This window comes from Dromiciops gliroides, chromosome 3, assembly GCF_019393635.1.
Source record: "Dromiciops gliroides isolate mDroGli1 chromosome 3, mDroGli1.pri, whole genome shotgun sequence".
Lineage (NCBI taxonomy): Eukaryota > Metazoa > Chordata > Mammalia > Microbiotheria > Microbiotheriidae > Dromiciops > Dromiciops gliroides.
Genome location: NC_057863.1, coordinates 123,521,766 through 123,529,119, shown reverse-complemented (window position 1 = coordinate 123,529,119; position 7,354 = coordinate 123,521,766). Strand labels below are relative to the sequence as shown.

Here is a 7,354-nt window from a genome sequence, read left to right as displayed (position 1 = left end):
GCCCACTACCCAGTGGCCAAGTCCCCGAGTGAAGCCAGCATGTCAGCGGCCGGCTAGCCACGCCACGCAGGCTCTCTGCAAACCCCGGGGCCGCTGGCTCCGCCCACACCTTTCCAAGTTAGCTCGCTCGCTCGCTGGCCAGCCCCGGGGAATACAGCCGGCTTAACTCCCTCCCCCAGCCAGCTCCACCCCGCTCCACCCCATCCCACCCCACCCTGCTGTTCTCCTCCCCTCCCAAGCCCCCACCCTCAGGCGGAATGCTACAGCTCGCAGCTTTATTTGTCTCTCCCCAAATTCTTGTAATAACCGCGGTCTGGTGCCATCTGACACAAAAGAGGAGACTTTCTCCTGGCTCAGCGAAAGTCTTGGACTGGAGCGAGGAGCCCGTGGGGGTGGGATGGAGGTGGCGACTGGTTTTTCTTTTTTTTTTTTTTCTTCCCCCTCCCAGGAGCACCACGGGTCTCCTCCTCGCGACTGTTTAGAACTGACACCAGTTTAAAAATACATACGCATATATTTCGTTTTCCCCGCGGCTGCGAAGGGCTGCAGGTGAAAAGGGGCTGATGCTTCTGCGAGACTGGGGCGCAAGAAGGAGGCAGGGAAGAGAGAGCTGGAAACAGCAGCAAACCCCCCCCCCTCCCCCAGTCTCGCTTTGCCTGGCTTTGCCTTGCCTAGCCCAGCCCTGCCCTGCCCAGCCCTGCCCAGCCCAGCCCAGCCCAGCCCCAGCACCTCGCCCGCAGAAAGCAGCAAGACGTAGCGCTGAGCTGTGGGTGTTTCCTTCTACCTCTGAGGATGGGGAGGGGTTCATTTCCCACAGGGGATTTCAACCATCACATACAGATCCCTCCTCCTAATCCTCCGGTGGAGCGGTTTGGGGGACACATTTTATGGCAATAAAGCGACTTAGCGCCTGCTGATTGAACCCCTCCCATCCTACCTCCCCCGCCCCCAAACCCCACCCCAGGACTCGCCTGCATTGGCTTTGCTTTGTTTCTGGGTTGGAGGAACGGGAGCTCTTTTGTTTGGGGGTTTGGTTCTTTCAGCCCCCTCCACCCCTCCTCCTTTGGCCTCCGGTTTCCTGAGCTCAGTGCAGCAAGGGTAGGAGAAGCGCCGTCTTGCAAACCCCCCTCGGCTGGGCCCCAATGTAATTTGATGCGGGCCTGGTAAGACTCCCCACGCTATATTGTGTCCGCTCTTGTTTCGGAAGCCTCCACCCACCGGCCCACCCTACATTTAGCACATCATGTGATCCGGGTAAGTCATTTGCAAGTACAACAGTTCTCTGTGTTGCCCCCCATTCATTTCCTGAGAACTGCATAGAGCAGCTGAGAGAGACTCTGTATGTGTGTGTGTGTGTGCGTGCGTGTGTGTATGTGTGTGTGCGTGTGTGTGAGTGTGTATGTGTGACACTGTGTGTATGTGTGTGTATGAGAAAGGGAGCGAAAGAGGGAGAGAGAGAGAGAGAGAGAGAGAGAGAGAGAGAGAGAGAGAGAGAGAGAGAGAGAGAGAGAGAGAGAGAGAGAGGGACTGTATAAGGGAAAGAAACAATTTCTCCTGCTCTGCAGCTTCTGTTCAGGTCTGTGCCTATTCCGTTTCTTATCAAAATAAACAAACCTTTTTTTTTTTTTTGCCATCCCAAATCAGACCGTATTCTCTTAACATGTTTTATTTTCCTTCTGTCATCTGCTCAAGTTAAATCATTTTGGTTGGTCTGCCTTCTTAAAAGGGGAAAGTGTTGTTGGGAAACGGGAGGGGGAGAGGGCGAGGGGGATGCTATTGCAAAGCAAGTAGCTTTGGTCAGATTCGCGGAGAAGAAAGAAGAACGTTTGGGTTTTTTTTTTTTCACTCCCGCAAAACTTATCAAGTAACGCGTATTAAGCAAATGTTTTTCTACCCAGAGTGGAATTGTTTGGTTACAACGTTTGTCTGACAGTTGCCATGGATTAAAAATAAAACATCAGTTCTGAATTTGGGGGTCTGGTTGAACAAGTTTACCCTCGGAAACCTTTTTAAAAAATGTGTATATACCAAAATTGGGTTTATGTGCATGTTTTTGAGAGGGCGGTGGAGGGTAAGGGGTTAAGGTGGAGATGACACTGCTGGCATTAATAGTGGTCCTAGTGCTACATTCATTATTGTCTCTGGTAGTAATGATGTGTAACTGTCACTTGCAACAGTGCATAGTTCATGGAAGTGGCCAGGGGCTGGCCTATGGGCTGTTATTTTCAATTAAGGTGGACCTCCATAGAGTTGACAAGGGAGAACTTTGCATTTCGACCCAGTCCTGAAAAAGCCCCGAGAACCAGTTTGGGAACCACTTCTTGCCTTATAAGCTTGCTGTAAAGTGACGACTGAGTATTGACCTCCGTGACATTAGTTTGTGTGAATGTTAAACACTACTATAAGAGAAGAATCAATTCCTGCTTTGTTCGGTGCAGAACTGACTATTAGAACTTTGCAAACTTTTATCTTTGGGGAGAAGGGTGGGGTACACTCAGCACTACATTTTAGGTTCAATGCATTTAAAAGTACCAATTCCTTTGTTATAAGCCCCGCAGCCTTCCTTACCCCTCTCACCCAGGGCTTTTGAATTCTGCATACTTTAATAATAATAGCTTTATTTAATTCAGTTGATAAAAGCTGACTGTGTGGAGTTAAAAGTATTAGTACACCGGAATGTGTAATCTGGATAAACAGTTTGTGTGGCTGGCATTGTCATTCTCCCTAATTTAACTGTACAGACTGTTAAGGTACCATTCTCTATAGACGGTTTTAAACAATTCTGCTAATAGAATTCTCTGCAAAGTGGTGAGATAGTTTCTTTTACATCAGCTTTAATATTCTATCAGCTTTACCCTCACACCAGGGAGATGAACAGCTCTATTTACATCTATGTGCATGTGCATCTAGTTGCTTCAGGAGACATGTGCCAATCAAATGGACGTCATTCTGTAAATCCACCTAGACTGTTCCAACCCCTTTTCTTACTGGAGGACGGAGTTGTTTAGATAAGTCAATGGTAAGATATGAATTTGGTGGCTTATGGCAGGCTGAGTGGTGCAGGAGCTTGTGATGTGAATAGGAGTGGTCACTTTTAAAGAGTGGGTGTATTCCGTGGAGTGAGGAATGCTTCTTAGAATTGGCATTTAATAATAACAGTGACTTAAACAAAACAAAACCAAAAAACCCCACCAAAATGCAGTGGTGAGTGGCATTTGCAAACCTCCTTCACTTGGTGTTTACATTTTTAAAACCACACAGAAATTGGTTAAAGTAGAGTGAGATATTTTTAGGCTTTGAAATTAAGAAGCAGAGTTAAGGAATAGGATGTTGAAGGACAAACATTTCATCTACTTAAGTTATCTCTTTATTCTTGCACACTGGTCATTCTTGACAACAGGCATGGCAGAGTATATTTAGCTTTATATGAATTGGGGATGGATTGATTTGGGCACAAAAATATTGGCATATATTTGTAATAAATTAAGTGAATGATTTATTTTTTGCAGCTTTCAATTAATAGCTTTTCATTATGAAAATGTATTTGAACATAAACCACTTGAAGCTTTGAAATATAAAATGTAATCATTGTAATAATTAAAATGATGTCATTAAATAGTTAGGATTCTTTGATACTCACTTGACAGCACATTTTAAAAGCAGACAAGTCAGCTAAAACTTTAGCTAAGGTTTCTATTATTTTTTAAAAATGAAAATGGCTGAGCTTGAAAAATTTCCTTTCTAAGAAATTAAATATCATTTAGGAGAAAACTGGTATTGGGACAGCATTTTGAGACCTTGACCTTCTCAACTCTTGGCTAGTGGTTGTTTACTACAGCTGCAGTGTGTATGTGTACAGAAGGGGGAAAGGACTGCTAACCCAAGTACACACACACACTGACTTTCCCTAGGCTGACGGAAAAACAAATCAGTAGGCTTGACACTTTCTCCAAGCATCAGGGAAATAATATCAATAGTTTTATCTGGCAGATTTAAAAATATGTATTCCTGAGGGGTTTCTTTCAGTCTTATGGGAAAAGCATCTATGCTCTTTAACAGTTTCAAAAGTGAATTTCAGATGTTACCTCATGAAGCAGTCTGCCATCACAATAATAAAAGGAATCTCCCTTAAAAATAGAGGACTGTATTATCTTAGTAAAGACAACTACAGTGCCCAGGCTTCTAGGCCCGTACTGAGGAAATTTTAACCCAGGCCAATATTAGTCAGTCCCATCTAGAGTACTGTGTAATCTAACCCAGTGAGATGATACTACTAAATAGTTGAACTAAGGAAGATCCTGTTTTCTCTACTGGATAAAATAGAGAGCTTGTAGTTTTATATATTATGTTGATGAGAAAAAAGGAATAAATAAAATTGGGATGTTGTAAACTATTTGTATTCCTTATTTGAAAAAAAAAATCCTGCAGAGGAGTTGACTTTGTACCTAGTTCAAAATGGTTTCTTTTCAACATGGTTTGATAGTCTTGAATAGACAGACATTGGGGCAGTTCCCTCTGGAAGAGGGGTTTCTTAACCTGGAGTCTGTGCTCTTGATTTTTGTTTTTTTAATTTGAGAACTATTTTCAGTATAATCAATTTCCTTTGTAATCCTATGTATTTTGCTTTATGCATTTAAAAACCATATTCTGAGATGGGGTCTGTAAGCTTCACCAGAATGCCAGAGGGGTCTCTGACACAAAAAAAGGTGATGGTTCCCTGATCTGGAGAGGCTTACAGTGTTTCATAGGTGAGTTTTCTCAAAGTTATAGTTTGTTCATAGGAAATGAAGACCACAAAAAAGTTTTATTAAAGGTTTGGTACTCAATCTTTTTGGTCTTTAAGTAAAACACTTTTTGTTTATATTTTTCAAAAATCAGGTTGGCATTTTGAAACTGGTTAGGGGAAAGAGTGTTTTTATGATTTAACTTTCACAAAATTTTTGGATTGTAAATAGAAAATATATATATGAGCTTATCTTAGACCTAATGTTTCTCTATTTTTTTCTTTTTAAGACATTTCTTTTTCCCACAGGAGAAGTATACAAAACTTTAAGCCTCTTCTGTATTTATAAGAACAAAATAATAATTTAGACCAAATTGTTGGCAGCACCCCATAACCACAGCCTTAACTCATCTACCACAGCTACCCCTCCCTAAGGCTAAATACTGAGTAAACAGATGGGCCTTGCACTCTGCCCTGAAGGTCAACAAATTTAGGCTTTGTCAGCCTAAGGGGGAGGATGAATTCTAGATTGTAAGCCTTCCCAAAGAGTGGTCTTGTTAGCCACACCCCATCTGATCCCAACTACTGAATTCTTGTGGTGAAGGACCCAGGCTGTGTGATTAAATGGTTACTTTCTGTATACATTTTCAGTAATTATATTACAAAAGAATTTTTCAGTGTTTGGTGTTTATTGTCATAAAAGTGGTTGACTTGGGTCTTCATGTCCCTGCTTAAAAATTTGTTTTGGTCTGTCAATAGATGATGGTGTAAATCACACCATAGTATTCTGTTTTGGTTAAGCCTATCTTAAAGTAGTTTTCTTTTTTCTTTTCCTTTAAAAAAAAATGGTCAATTTTTACTTTTTAAAAAAGAATAACTTCAGAGTGGATTTTGAAATAGTAACCAGAAGTTTACATAGAGAGACTGAGAGTTCCTACAGGAGAATATAGTACAGTTGGAGGATAGAAAGGGAAGATGAGAATTTTGGAAAAGACCTGGGGCAGTAGTATCATCTCTGCACTGCCCTATACAGAAGTAGCAAGTATGATCATCAGAATAGAACATTCTAGCATTCTCTTAGAATGTAAGTTCCTTGGAGTTAGGGATTGGTTTATTCTTTAACTCTGAATCTCAGGCACTTAGGAGATAAGGTCTAAGTGTGATTTCATTCTTATAGAGTACCATCAGATGAGAAAACTCCCTCTATCCTCTATCTAGAACCTTAGAACCTTAGAGGGTTGCCTAGAAAAGGGCTTCTCAAACTTTTTCCCACTTGCCACCCCTTTTCTCCCCAAGAAATTTTTACGGGACCCTGTGTATATAGGTATATAAAATAGGTATACATAAAGTTTTACTGTTGCCAAATTTTTTTCAACTCTCACATTCAGTTATGAGACCCCATATGGGGTCTCCACCCACAGTTTAAGAAACTAGGCCCTGGAACACCTTGAAGTTAAATGAAGCTTCTTTGCATCAGAGATGGGAATTGAACAAAGATCTTCGTGTTCTAAGGCTCATCTCTTCTAGTCAACATGCTATACTGCCTCTTATTTAACTATACTTAGGAGTGAAAAGCCCAAACTTCTTACCTGCCTCACAAAAGAATAACGTTATCGTGCCCGTGGCATTCACTTAGAGGTAAAACACACACACACACACACACACACACACACACACACACACACACACACACAACCTAGGATAAATAATCTTTTTTTGGGGGGGGCAGGGTGGTGAGGATTAAGTGACTTTCCCAGGGTCACACAAGTGTCTGAAGCCAGATTTGAACTCAGGTCCTCCTGAATCCAGGGCTGGTGTTTTATCCACTGCACCACCTAGCTGCCCCTAGGATAAATAACCTTGAACAAATAATATTTAAAATAATGACCCCCAAAAAACCTTTCCCAATTTCATCATCAGGTGCCTCCCAAGGACACTCTTTAGGTTCCTCTAAGTTGTGATCAGTTCTCTTGAAAAGTTAAGGCCCTATTCAACCTCTCCTCTTTGAACATATACAGCATCTTTAGGAAGAAAGAATTTTTCTATGGTGGGTAGAAAAATTCTGCTTTTGAGATTTCATAGATTTCATTTTTGTGTCACCAGCTACTTTTTCTGTGATCTTGGAAAAGTCTATGTATTGTAGTTTCTGTAGAGCTCTTATAAGGTTTACAAAATCATTCTTGTAAGGTATCTGAACTTAAGAAAAAGGGAAGTGAATAATAATATGATAGCATTAATTGTATATATTAGGTGGTGTGGTGGATGGAGTTCTGGGCCTGGAGTCAGGAAGACTCATCTTCCTGAATTAAAATTCAGCCTCAGACCTTAGCTGTATGTCCCTGGGCAAGTCACTTAACCCTGTTCGCCTCAGTTTCCTCATCTGTAAAACGAATTGGAGAGGGAAATGGCAAACCACTCTGGTATCTTTGCCAAGAAGACCCCATATGGGGTCATGAAGAGACAAATGAACAGTTCATTCTGCTCCTGGAAGTAAATTGGGAGGAATTCATAAGCATCAGCAATTTATATAGGAAGCAGCAAATCTGATTGTTGCCTATATAAATAACTGTGGAAAAAATGGATACATTTTACATAGTACCATTAAAATTTGTGAAGATAAAATATAGCCCA

At 41.6% G+C, this 7,354-nt stretch overlaps 1 protein-coding gene across 2 annotated transcripts in view; it reads left to right on the top strand.

The window, feature by feature from the left end:
- Positions 1-977: 977 nt before the first annotated feature.
- The window catches only part of KLF12 (Kruppel like factor 12), a 581,101-nt gene continuing 574,724 nt past the window's right edge, over positions 978-7,354 (top strand). Inside the window, exon 1 of one of the 2 annotated variants that reach the window (XM_043994967.1) lies at positions 978-1,254. The gene's annotated coding sequence lies outside the window, so the exon portion shown is untranslated. Of the gene's footprint in view, positions 1,255-1,454; positions 1,577-7,354 lie in introns of those variants that run through there. The other variant, XM_043994966.1, reaches the window with a different exon arrangement.